Genomic DNA, 14,855 nt, shown 5'->3' on the forward strand with positions numbered 1-14,855 from the left:
GAGGAAAATCTGCGCTGATACAGTCGTCCGTTGCTCAGTCACGTTTATGAATTTTTACAAGGCATGTGACAATGCGATACGTACAACATATTTGTAATGAGACTCATTTATATATCTGTTATCAACAAAAATAAGCATTGAGGTCTTCCTGCGCGTTTCCGCCAAAAATAAAAGTTGAGAAAAAGCAAGAACTCTTATCAACATTCATAAATGTTAGTATTGTAATTTTACTGTTGTTCATTACAACAGCTCTGTTTTAATACATTTATTAGAACATTCACACATAGTGTTCAAATTAGGATCTGTAATATTTTCTAATGTTTTAAAAGAAGTCTCTTATCAGCAAGGCTGCTTTTAATTGTACAGTAAAAAAAATAAAAAAAAAAAAACATGCCTGATTCAAGATGGCCAAAAATTATTATTTTAGTCATTTCGGTGCATCCCTATTTATATTGTATTTATTTACAGAGATATATTATGTCACACTTTATACTTCTCTAGTAAGTTTAGTCTGTGTGTGAAGACAGTAGCGCAAATTACAAATTATACAATTCTTTCGTTTAAATACTCAAGAATGAAATATTTGGAACGAATCATCTCCCCAATACACAGGGCCAGCTCTACAGGCACAATGCCCTCAAAAAGATCATGAGGGACATCAGGTGGGGAACCAGTGATAGTATGAAAATACTCTAACCTCTGGTTAAGTTCACAATCTCCTTGAACACCAAACTGGTCCCGATTCTCCCCAAGCTCCACAGCATGCAAGTCACAGTCATGGCTGGCTTTTGTCCTCAGACTTAACTCCCCACCACCAACTTCATGAGACTGAATTTGATCGATGTTAGCTGTGCAGAATCGACAAAAATATTTTGCTCTGAAAGACTTCATGAAGCCTGCCAACGCATGGGCTGCAAGATTGTCAGAAACTACGCTCATGACAGTACCCTTAACTACCTTGCCAATGGACTCAATGAATACACCATCTTTTTCAAGAGTACAAAGTTCTCCTAACAGAGGACCAAGTGTTCTTTCATAGCCAAATGTCTGGATGTCTGAAACTTTACACAATGCAGCTAGCTGAATCACATGCAAGTTTGACCTATATTTGCTAGGAAGATCAGCAAATACCCAGTAAACTGCACACAGCTTATGAATTTTCCTTGACGTGCCAAGTGGATTGGCTATTTCAAGATCATCAGTGTACAAAAGGAGAGGTAGTGTCAGCTCTTCTGAGGACAATAGTTCATTACCTTTGAAATATGATCCATCTCTATGACTCATGTACTGACCTTTATGTGCTGTTTTTGTTTCTTTAATTTTTTCAAGAAGATCAGTATGTCTGAACATTTCCTGGATCATCTCAAGAATAGAAATGTGCACTGTTGTGTGTCCTGGCTCTAGCTCATACTGTATAGGCCTTACCACAGGGTAATTTTTATTTTTTTTAATTTCCGTCTCTTAGTCGTAGATAATGCCTCACCTTTAAGCTGTTGAACTAGCAAAAATGTTACTGTCCATAACAGCACAGACTATCTCATCTAGAGATGTTTCAGTAACAACAATGGCATGACTCTTTAAGACCTCTCGTATGGTTTTCTTGATGAGCAGCTGGGACAAGGAAAATGCTTGAGTCAAATGCTCTACAATTTCCTGAGTTGCCATGTCAGATACATGGAGAACAGTCTGCATCTTTAAAAATAATGATGGTGCAACTGGGCTCTCAAAGCATCTGTATCACAGTGACTCTCAAGCTCAGCATGGTCAATGTCGTCTGTAGTCTCACATTCAGCAGGCTGTTCATCGATAGAGTCAGCACAGGATGTTACTAGAGCCCTATCACTCTCTGCAGACATAATATTGTCATCAAAATCTGAACTACCTCCATGGACTCTGCTTTTGTGTGCGTTAAAAGGATGAATATACATTTGTGCGGTAGTTACAATTTTGCTGTATGCTACCATCTCATGTTTTCTTAAATGGCTTCTCAAATGTCCAAACAGTGTTGCCTCAGAAAAGGGGTGCTTAAAGTTGCACATATGGCATGAAAAATATGCATGTGCATCTACTTCTCTATCTGATCTGCTTGCATCTCTGTGACATCGTGACAAATGAGTTTTCAGTGCATTAAATGATGGAGAAGTACAAATACAATTGTCATAGATACATGGCAGAGGGCTAATTCTGGAATAATGATTATGCTGCAAACGATAGTGCCTAAATAATTTTGCCCAGGTTTCTAAGGATGCGGAACACAATCTGCACTTCCACTCCATTGAATCTTCCTGTTGCACCCTTAAATTAAAGGAACACTCCACTATTTTTGAAAATAGGCTCATTTTCCAACTCCCCTAGAGTTAAACAGTTGAGTTTTACCGTTTTCGAATCCATTCAGCTGATCTCCGGGTCTGGCGGTAGCACTTTTAGCTGTAGCTTAGCATAGATCATTGAATCTGATTAGACCGTTAGCATCTTGCTCAAAAATGACCAAAGAGATTCTATATTTTTCCTATCTACTTGACTCTTCTGTAGTTGCATCGCTGCATAATATCATTGTGCCTGCTGCACCCATGGTATGGCAGCAAAGATTATTACGCCGGAATGAGAGTATAGTTCCTAGCCATATCGGCCTAGAAAATCGCAACTTTTCATTTTCCTTTGGTCTTAGTACACGATGTAACTACAGAAGAGGATCTGATAACAGAGATCGCTGGATCTGCTCCTCTGCTATCAATGGAGGAACGTCTGTACTTCCTCAACAGACAACGAAATAGCCACTTTTTGGTTGTTAAAAAAGGTGCGCTCGTTCAAAACAGTTGCGTTCGATCCTTCGCTGGCTGTGCTGATTTAAATCTAGCGGTTCTGTTGTGTTTGTGGCGCAAGTTCAGTGACGAAGGTAGTGACGATTCTCTCCGGCCAATCCGTGACCAGCAGAGTTTACACATCACGTTTTGGTAACGGTACGGTTCACTTGGAAGTTGGAACCTCAACCGAGGTGGTACTAAAAAAAGTACCAGGGACTGTACCCAGTGGAAAACCCCCCAAAAGTGAACCGTACCGTGCCGTACCATGCAGTGGAAAAGCGCCAATAGTGACACTTAAGTAAAAGTGTTGTAGCTTGAAGCTGATTGTAGCTATAATAATTTCTCTGTTACCCAAATATGACTATATTTCATTAAGTATTTTATCAAAAGAAATCACATAAGTTCATAAGATTTTTAATGATAGTAAAATAATTTATATCAGGGTCAGAGGGATGTGGGTGGGCAAGCCATGTAATAACTTACACATATGTGTTCAGATCAGCTTTTCTCCTGACAAAATCAGTGTAATGGCAATATTTCCATCCCCTGAATGCAAGCTTTTCCAAGCTTTCCTGATGCCTGAGACCTCCTCCATATTAGGCAGTGTTTTTCAATTACAGCGCATGCGAAACCAGGCACGTGCAGGGGGGAGGGGAGTGGGTGCTTGAGCACCTGCCCTTTTCCCCTTGATGACCAAAGTGCCCTTTTGTCAAGGCAATTTTTTTTTGTAATTAAACACCCTTTTGTGAAAGCCTGCTCAATCTAACAATTAGCAAAATTAATTAATAAAAATTTAGCCATAAATAAATAAAATGATCCACATGATGACCTTTCACCTGATGATCTCTTTCGGTACGATCCCCTTACGTTCAGACACCTTTAGTAATTTAGCGCGCTTCCAGGATGCCTTCAACAGCGTCCGCGGCTGCTGGTAAGTGGAGTTCTCAGCGGAGCGGTGTGCTTGTATACTTATTTTATTATATTATTATTATTTTACAAGAACGAGTGAAGAGACCATGCACAGCTGTTGTTTATATTGCTGTATGTAGCCTGTGTATTTTCCTAATGACAATTATATGATTGGTTTATAAAGGCTACTACGAACACCTTTTTTCCATTTTTATAACAGAATAAGGCAGGAAATATATTTTATAGTTTCTATATTAAATGATATGTCAATCAGTACTGTATTTTTCATATAGTTTATTTATTTATTACCTGGAGATAACTTGAAAAACACAAGCCATATATTTTCGCAATCGTGTGTTTATTGTCTTCACGTTTCATCAGTAAAAACGTTTCTGCTTTTTATTCAGCGCAGCTACAGCGATAGCTGGATGCTTTTGTCCATATTAGGGATTTCCTGCATGTCATAAGTTGTTACTTCTCTGAGTCCGTTTTGGACTTTCTGCGTGAGTGCGCCCTCCAGCTTTGAGTATGAATGAAACATGTACTGCATGAGAGTGTTCAGCGCTCCTGATATTCACATCTCCTCATTCAGGTCATGCATAGACTATTGATACTGTCTCTTTGAATTTAAATCTAGAAACCTCTACGTGAACACACCTGCCTGAATAAAGTGCGGGGGACGAATTTACATTTAATTAAAATAAAATATTTATTAAATATTAAAATTGCAGCTAACATAGTTCTACGCACAGCAATATAAACAAAGGTGTTTATTTCGTTCTTGCTGTTTGACTGGGAAAAGTTTAAAGGGCGCCGAGGGGTCTTGTCTTTTTTATGTTATCTGACTAAAAACTATTTATACTTTGAGCTATTATTATTACAGTATTTATTTTAAAAAACGTAGAGTGATTAAAAATAATTATCACAACACTGGTAAAACAGGCTTATACTGATTTTCTCATCCTCTGAATTATACTTATCAGTCCTGCTTTTATTATCATTATCATTCAAAAAATGAATAAATTCAGAACAGGATTAGAATAGAATTGTATTTTAAATAAAACAGATTTTTTTTTCTACAACAGCAAAATCATACCCTGTAAACTCAATAATAATAATGATAATAATAATAGTAATAATATAATTCAGTTTCTAATTCCAGAGTAGTTAAGAGGTGCAAAGACAAAATTCTTTAACTTTTCAACTTAAAATGGTCTTTTCTGTTCTGTGTTTCTTTTTCAAAACTGCGTCACGGCATTTGCTGCTGTATCAATACAGAAGCATCCGTTTCAATTCACGTATCAGCAAGGAGCACAGCCCTATTTAAAGCCATGTTCCGTGTGCCCTTTTTATACTTTGAGCACTTGCCCCTTCAAAGGTCTCTGCACGGCCTTGTACGAAACTGCAAAAAGCAAATACTCCACAAGTGTGGAGCGGCGCTACCTGATGCACCTGCCACCAGCCGCGCGAAAGCAGAGCGGGATGATTAACGTGCGCTGCGCTTCCGCTCAGTGCTGGAGTGGGACTCATTTTCATCCCCCTGAAGTTTCATGCCTTAGACCGGCCCACTTTAGTTCACGACTGACTATATTAAAATAATGCAATTAAAACCTCAGTATATAAGTCTGCGATAGTGCACTGTTCTCTACAGCCTTGTAATTAATTGTATTAAAAACATAATAGGTCACTAGTAACACTTGGGCATAGAAAGTTATATTGTAACTAATGTGATCATGTTTGCTTATGCACACACTGTGGTACAACAGCTTAACAGACACTGTAGTACACATTGATCATAAACACAGCTAAAAGGCTTCCTACCAGTGGCCATACTTAACAAAAACATCGAGCATAGTTTTATCATATGCAAAATGTTTCAATACAAGCATTTCATTCAAATGTAATTTATACAACATTTAAACCCTTTAACCCACAGGGGGAAATCAACCCACAGCAATAGTTTAAAAGTAGCCCAATTCCAAGGGAAAAAAGCGGACATGACAGCTACATCCAACACGAGCTGCAGGAGTCAGATTTCACTGATCACGGGATGAGAGGAGAGATGACTGACAAGATCATGCTGGAAGATTTGCTTCTCAGCAGATCCTGAGCTCACTGACAAATATCTGTTCTTGTAAGATGTGCTTCCTTTACACAGATCACGTGTGATCGCGTAAGCGAAAGTGAAATTGAACAGTGAGCGCTCATTCAAAAAAGATTTCAATGCCCCGCATATTGATAGCGCTCCCTGATGCGCGAAAATTATATGCAGTATTAGAATGTTTGCGGGAGGGGACACAAAAATCACGGGAGTGGGCGATAATAGTCAGAAATTCAACGGGCGCGGGATTAAAACAGTCCCGCGAAGGACTTTAATACAAAAAAGCAAAGTAAACAATGAATGGCGACTGTAGAAAACAAAAGCCGAATCCCGGATATTTTGGGCATTTAGAAATCCTGGCTGGACGCATTTTTTTAGTTCCGAAAAGAGGACATGTGCGGGAATAAAAGGACGTATGGTCACCCTAGCTCGCATATTTCTAACAACTGAGTTTTTGTTTTTTTGAGCAAAGTGCTGCTGTCGGGGGTAGTCAAAAGATAATTACGTCATCATTAATCTGCAGGCTGCACTCTGGGTCTGTGAGAAAATAATAAATAAAAAGAGTGGGGCTGCTGTGAGTGCAGGCAGCCTAGGGACCAGTGTTAATTTTGACAGCAAATTTTGATTTGGTTTTAGTCATAGTCTTTTGACTAAAATGCCATTTAGTTTTAGTCATATTTTAGTCATCTGAATTGTTTTTAGTTTTAGTCTAGTTTTAGTCGACTAAATATCATAAGATTTTAGTCGACTAAATCTACAGTAAATCTAGTCGGCTAAAATCTAATTGGTTTAGTTACAGCACATTTATTAAGCATTTCTCTAAAATTTCCAAACTAATTATATAGGTTTGATATTAAGGTTTTATCATGATAGACACCGATTTAACTGCGGTGACACACAACATGCCTTTATGTTAAAATTAAATAAAACCACTTCTCATAAAGAACATCAGGCTGGACAATAATTCAATATCAATATGTATTGCGATATAATTTTTTTCAATAACGGTGATATGAATTTTAATCACATTTCCGATATTTCGATATACATTACCAGTGTTTCCCATACATTTATTTTTTTGTAGCGTTTGACTTCGTTGAGTAAACATGAGCACTGCACGTTTCAAAATCAAAACATGTCGCGGGTGTTTTATATGAATGTATCTCTGAAGGGAACTGACTGTCTTCAGAAAAGTTTCAATGACATTTTCATTTTTATCTGATAAAGTAGCTTTCATGAGCGGAGCTGATTTGATTACAGCCATTACCAGGGAAACTGCTAGTTTTATCACTCTAAAAGCGCCTCCTGCTGGCAGAGAATGAATTAGCATTTTCAATAAGCCCGACTCCAGCAACATTTCCAGTTTTTGTTGTTGTTCAATTTTTTTGTTTTGTGCAGCGACTCAGAGCACTTTTCATACCTTTTTTTTTTTTTTTTTGGCTGAAGCACATTTGTTTCAATCTATCAGAATAATCAGCCTACACTACTAGTCAAAAGTTTTTGAGAAGTAAGATTTTTAAAGGTTTTTTTTTTTTTTTTACTTTTTTTTTGTACTATTTAAAATTGCTTTCTATTTGAATAGATTTTAAAATGTAATTTATTTAAGTAGCCAAAAAGGAACCAATGACATTAATAAACCAGTGAGAGGCAGCAGTGCACTAATATGTTGCTAATGTGCAACATAACAACAGAAGAAGAAGAAAAGAAAAAGCGTCTTAATAGACTTTTCACCCATTTCCTCCATATTTGCTGTTATCTTTCTCTAGTTGCATTCACTCGTTTCCCAAAGTCATCATGAATGTTGAATTTTCAATACAACTGAAATATTTGAGAGAACATCACATAAGCTAACTTCATAAATTTATGTTGATTTTCCTAAAATGTGTGTGTTTTTTTTTAACTAACCATTATAGTGATTAGCGTTACCTTTGGTTGGGCACTTGGAACTTCCTTTGTTACTATAATTGTTTTCCTATTAATGTAGGAATGCATCATGAAGTCAAAATCATTTGATTTCGAGGGAAGAAAATAATAAATCGGTTGCTTTTAGAAGGTGACCTATCTTTCAATTAAAGCATTTGTGGATTTTGTTGATTATTAATGAACTTTTTCTAAATTAATTTTTCAAAAATACATTGAGATGCTTTTAACTGGGTTTATATAATCCTTAAATAGTGTGTGGTAATATGCTGAAGTCACACACAGACTTAAACATTTAGCACATGAATCACAACAATGGTAACAATTCAATTTAATTTATTTTCATTAATTGTAACAATAACCATTTTATTTGCTCTTTTTGTTGTGCTACTACTGACACAAGACAGCAAATAAAATTGGCAAATAAAATCAACAACTGTAAAAAAAAAAAAAGCAACTGCATAATTTATTCATGCCGCAATGCACTCTGGGAGTCAGTGAGTAGCTATACTAAGTCATGAGTAAACCTAAAGGAAAGAATCAAGTACCCCCTACAGTTCTTTTTTTAGTTACTAGAACTCTCGTGTAAGTAAACTATACTAACTAAGCATTTGTCAGTACAACATACTATTCCTATTTCACTTTACTTAGTTTTTTCAAGGCAATCGGTTTGCATGCTTTTTTTAAGTAAGGCCAACTAATTCGATTTTAGTGTAGCAAGGATGCTTAAAATTGATCAAAAGTGATGATAAAGGCATTTATAATGTTACAAAAGATTTCTATTTCAGATAAATAGTGTTCATATCGATATGGGGATTATATCATATCGACCAAAATTAAGAAATATATCGTGATATAAATTTCGGCCATATCGTCCAGCCCTAAAAGAACAAGAACATGGTCTTCTTTTTAATGAAATACCAATGGTTATATAGGCTAATTATGCATTCTTGGTAGCGGACAATAGCAACTAAATTAGGCTGCTATCCCTTTAAAAACTAATGCATCGCTGCAATGGATGCAATGCACTGATACACGTTCTCCCTAATGTTTAAATTCACTTAAGACGTAATCAACTGTGTTTACGTGTATACTCGTCAAAACTGACAATTCGACATAATTTTGTGTGTGTAATTCTCCGTTCATGCGACGCAAAAGAGTACTCGCGCGCGCGCTGTAAGACGCGCTTTCTGTGTGTCTATGCTTCTGCGCTCAGAAAACCGGACAGAATTGAGTTCTCTCTTGCATCGTCAGATTTATCCACATGTCTGCTCTTCTCTTACTCCCACATATTGACATTTTTTTATATTTATGTGATGTGCAGCAAGTGTATGTTAGCTTATGTCCCGCCGGTTCATATGTACACATCTAACCTCCGAATAACGCAGCAGATTCGTTCTGAATGAATCTCTTCCCAAATCATCCCTCCCTAACATTTTCGTATCGTTTTTATTTGTTGATAAAAATGTCAGTAGATTTACGTCATAGTTTTTGTCATTCAAAAGAGTTTTAGTTCGTTATCGTCTCGTTGTCGTCAGTGAAAAAAATGCCGTTGACGAAAATTATTCGTCATTGAAATTAACACTGCTAGGTACAGCACCTATTTTTCAACCCAGTGGCATGACAACAACGGCTCTCGCGGCCAAAAAAAACAGACCGGCCCACCGGGAATTCTCCCGGTGCTTAGCCAATCTGGGCCTGCTTCCACCACGATGTAAAGTGACAAACAGCGCAAGCCGCTTGATTCGTTCAGATGTGACACAGAATTGATTTTAGAGTCTTGTGATATGAGAACATTAAAGGTTCTGTGATACTGGCTGAAAACAGCCACGACAATGTAAAGTGCATGAGGAGGTAAATTTGAAAACGCCAATACATAATTACAAGCTTGTCAATTCAACTTGCAGTTATTAATAGGCTACTGTACAAATAGCCAGTGCTTGAAGTGGGCCGGTACACACCGGTAAGCAATACCGGCACTTCAATACTTTAGTCTTTAGCATACTGTAGACTTTTGATGACAGACACACATACCAGCTTGGTTAGTTTATTCAACAACTGCGCGCTATCCCTTCAACCTGGGACTCGCTGACGTCACTTCCTTGGAAGTCCGTGACTTAAAGAAACATTCTACATAACTCTACATCCCCCCTCTTTTAGTGGAAAACAAAGTAACAGTGCAAAAGACAAAATTAAATCAGACCAACAACATAACATATGAGCCAGGATGCCGAGGTCACACCGCTACGATGTGGAGAGGTGGGCTCGGGACAAGGCATCAGCCACAAACAGCTCCTTGCCACGTTTGAAGATAACATCAGAATCAGAATCAGAATCAGAAAGAGCTTTATTGCCAAGTATGTTTGCACATACAAGGAATTTGTTATAGTGTCACAAGCTTCCAGTACACGGAGACAACAACAACACACAGATAATAAAAATGAGATGTGAATAAAATACACATGCATAAATATAAACCACAAAAAAAAAAAAAAGAATAAATTGTATAAATTGTATGAATTGTAAATTGTATTGTAACATCCAGATGGTAACGCTGCAGTTTCATCATCATACCCTGTAAATGGGGTGAGGCCGTGTGGAGTGGCTTCCTGATTATGGTTATCAAGGGCTGATGATCAGTTTCTACAGTGGCTGGGCGGCCGTAGATGAAATCATGGAATTTTTTTGTTGCAAACACGAGTGCCAACATTTCTTTTTCGATTTGAGCGTAACGTGATTCAGTGGGTGTGAGGGCTCGTGATGCAAATGCTACAGGCCGTCCTCGCTGTAAGCATACTGCACCAAGGCCATATTGAGAGGCATCTGCCGAGAGGACCACTGGTATGGACGTATCAAAATACTGCAAAACTGGAGGGTTTGTCAAAGCTTGTTTCAGTCTAGCAAAAGCCTCATTATGAGTCTCATGCCAGCATCACTCCACATCCTGATGAATCAACTGTCTCAAAGGACCAGTGATGTCACTGTACTGGGGAATGAATTTTGATAGGTAATTTGTCATGCCTAAGAACTGCTGCAGTGCGTGTTTGTCCTGAGGTGTTGGCATGTCACAAACAGCTTTAGTTTTTTCAGGGTCAGGTTTGACACCATCAGCAGTTAGCAGGTGACCAATGAATTGGACCGAATTGACTCTGAACTTGCATTTGTCAGGGTTGAGTTTCATGTTAATGGCACGAATTTTGTTCAGTACCTGCCGCAAGTGATCGTCGTGTTCCTCGTGTGTCCGGCCCCAGATGAGAATATCGTCAACTACAATTTCACAAGGCAGTCCAGCAAACAGTTGCTCCATTGATCGCTGAAACACCTCACTGCCTGTTGAGATTCCATGTGGCATCCTCAAGAACCTGTAATGGCCAAATGGGGACATCAATGTGGTTCATTTGGATGAAGCTTCATCAAGGGGGATTTGCCAGAAGCCACATTTAGCGTCCAAAATGGTAAACACCTTGGCACCAGGCATATCTGCAATGATCTGTTCGATTGTTTTTAGGGGATGCCGTGGTCTGAGGAGGGCTTTGCTAAGATGAACTGGATCTATGCAAATCCTCACTGAGCCATCTTTTTTTTTGGCTGCAACCATGGCTGATACCCACTCTGTTGCCTCGGTTACAGGTGTTATCACTCCCAGCTCAGTCATGCGGTCCAGTTCTGCTTTGACTGTTTCCTTCATGGCTATTGGTATTTTTCGGGGTGCACAGACTACAGGGGTCACTGTATTATCCAATCTCATATGATACACAACTGGCAAGCTGCCAATGACATCACAATCAAAAAGATCCCTGTATTCACATACCTCTGGTGCTGCATGATGTAGCATGTGCACATCAGGTCCCAGCTGTCCTGCAGGCCGAGAAGGGGTTTTACATCCCGATCCACTACATGGAACTTAAATTCCCCACGGACGCACTGCAACACTGTGTTTCCTTCAGCTTCATGATGTAGCATGTGAGTCCCATAGCGATGCTGTCCTGCAGGCCGAGAAGGGGTTTTACATCCCGATCCACTACATGGAACTTAAATTCCCCACGGACGCACTGCAACACTGTGTTTCCTTCAGTGTAAATCGTCTCTCCTCCATAAGCCACAAGATTGACTTTCTCTGCTGTGTTGATAGGGATGGTATGATTCAAACTATTCCGCATTCGTTTGGATACGACATTACATTTGGCGCCCGTATCAACTTTTACTTTCAGTTGGCCATTTCCATTTTTCAATTTTAGTGTTGTGAAAATCTCACCCTTTTGATTGCTGAGATCAACAGGGTCATAGTAGAAAGTGTCCTGCAAATTGTTATCTGGTTGTGCATCCAGCTCATGTATTTTATCCCTTTGCTGGGTCCTAGGCTGGTAGTAAGTTTTAGCAGCTGTTGGCTGTGCTTGTGCTGACCTGCAGCATCTAGCGAAGTGGTTTAGTTTACTACAGTTGTTGCAGCGTTTGTTGTATGCAAAACATTTATTTTTCTCTGAAGAATGTTGGCCATTACAGTTTGAGCAATGTGTTTTCTGCAGAGCACATACCTCTGTGTCTTTTCTTAGCTCTCTCATGCTCCTCTCTGACTGTTCGTGCAGCAAACATATGTTAATTGCCGAGTCCAGGGTGAGGTTTTTTTCACGGAGTAACTGTTTGCGAACAGTGTCATTTTCTATACCGCAAACTATGCGGTCTCTAATGAGATCATCTTGCAGAGATCCGAATTCACATTTCTTTGCCAGGATTTTCAGCGTTGAGACATAGGCTTGTACATATTCGCCAGGTTTTTGGACAGCGGTATTAAACATGTGTCTATCCATGATGACGTTTTTTGCGGGTAAACACAATACAGAGAATTTCGTTAAAAGTACCTCTGGATCCTCATGATCTTCATCGTCCGCATACACAAATGTTTAAGCTTTATCAACCGCTTCAGGACCGGCTAGGTTTAACAGTGTGTAAGCTTGTACTTTCTTTGATTTATCTGACAGGCCCGCATAGCAGTAGATCGGCGATGTTGTCATCAAAAACCAACGGATCTATACGGCGAAGTCCCTGGGCCATTTTATCCCACTACTGACACCATGTAGACTTTTGATGACAGACACACATACCAGCTTGGTTAGTTTATTCAACAACTGCGCGCTCTCCCTTCAACCTGGGACTCGCTAACGTCACTTCCTTGGAAGTCCGTGACTTAAAGAAACATTCCACATAACTCTACAGGTACTGGCACTTTTTCGTGTGTACCGGCACTTCTGACATGTTGCCGGATACTGTAGTGCCGAATTCTATGCGTGAAATGCCCGTGCCGAATCCAATGCGTGAAATGTCTGCGCTCAGCTGTAAATTCATCATAGGTTAGTCGCAATGGCAATGCATTAGAGTTTATCCGAGGATAGTGTAAATTGGATTCAACAGATCGCGCACCTGCAGCGCTTGTGAATGGAGAAAACAGAATAAAACCATAGTTTTACATAAAAAGGAATAGCCTATATTGGCCTACACGAAATGTATTTCACTTAAATCATTGACAGATTAAGTATCCGAAAGTTTACAGACAATAGGCTAGTTGTGGGGTTTTCTTTTTTCCTCAGCATTATTGCCATTTGATTATTACTGATGAGATCATAGACAGTGGCAGCTTTAACAGGCTGCATTTACACTAATGCACAGATCTATTTCGATATATCATATGTTCGGTCCTGCTCTGAAAACATAACTGACGGACTGTATTTACATCAATTTAATATAAAAGTATTCGGAGATGCAAGTGCATTAACCGCAGCCGCGATCGAGCTTCAGGACAACAAACACAAAGCGCACATCAAAGTCTGTCAGTGCGCGAGTTTCGTGTATCTAAATTACTAATAGTACTGCATTCAGGGTTCCCACGGGTCCTTGAAATCCTTGAAAGTTTGTGAATCTGAAAAAAATATTTCAAGGCCCTGGAAAGTTTTGGAAAATAAGCATACATAGATACAGGTCCTTGAAAGTGCTTGAATTTATTTTGTGGATGAAGTTTTCTGGAAAAAAAATCATATTATTCCCTCCAGTCCGCTAATGTGTTATTTCGCCAACACTTGCGGCCTATGCATATTAGCTTGCTTGATTTACGTTATTACGCGCATTTACGCGTTACGTTAAGTGTTTCCCACGTGAGGTACTTCGTGTTGTATGTTCATTTCTTTGACATGTTCAATACGTAGCCTGTGCATAGCCACGATTTAGCTCGTAGTCAGAGCGGCTATCTGTAGCCCACTTATAGTCAAACCTGATTCACTGTAGTTTTTGGCCAGACAGCGCATGAGATGGTTGATATCCCATCATGTTCGCAGTGTCAATAATATCTACAAAGATATAAGTGTAATTTCATGACATGGTCTATATGTAGCCACGATTTCGCTCTAAATTGGACGGGCTAGTAATAAAGCTAGTATTCCCTCATGTCCAAATTCAACATGAAGGGGGGTGGTCCGCTGCAGAAAGAGGCATTTGTAAAGACTGCACTGTTCTCGGTCATCAGAGGTATGTGTATAAAACACACAACATTTACCAGAGAGCTTCTCTCTTTTTTAACACACTGAATGGTGATACACTATATATCTCGTTTTTGTTTTTAGTTGCATCCAAGCAAAAGAGAATGACTCCCTGTCACAATTAGTGTAATTAAAGTAAAAAATTATATCAAGCTTTTCTTGTGCTTTCTTTTTTCTTTCTTATTTGGCAGATGCTGTGATGACCAACTTCCTGGCAGCAACAGAGTTGGACTTGAGGAATGCAGTTGGGAGGCATTTTAAACAAGAAATAAAACCAATAATTAATAATTTCCTTTAAGTTCACTGTTGGTTATTTTATTTGTTAAAAGTAAACCAACAAAAGGGTTCATCTTTTTTTTATGTTGTCATTTATCCGTAATGTTTTAATGTTAAGTGTGATACCATGCTCTTGATTTATATTAGATTTTTTTTTCTTTTAAATATCTTAAGTTATTTAAAATATTTTATTTGTTCATTTTTATTATCTTAAGACTTAAGTTGTTAAACACTCCAGATTTTTTTTTGTCATAATATTTATATTTAAGTGTATTGTATTTATAACATTTTATTTTGTCATTAATTCTTTTGTATTGT

The sequence above is a fragment of the Sinocyclocheilus anshuiensis genome, unplaced genomic scaffold (genome assembly GCF_001515605.1).
Source record: "Sinocyclocheilus anshuiensis isolate Anshui unplaced genomic scaffold, SAMN03320099.WGS_v1.1 scaffold606, whole genome shotgun sequence".
Taxonomy (NCBI): domain Eukaryota; kingdom Metazoa; phylum Chordata; class Actinopteri; order Cypriniformes; family Cyprinidae; genus Sinocyclocheilus; species Sinocyclocheilus anshuiensis.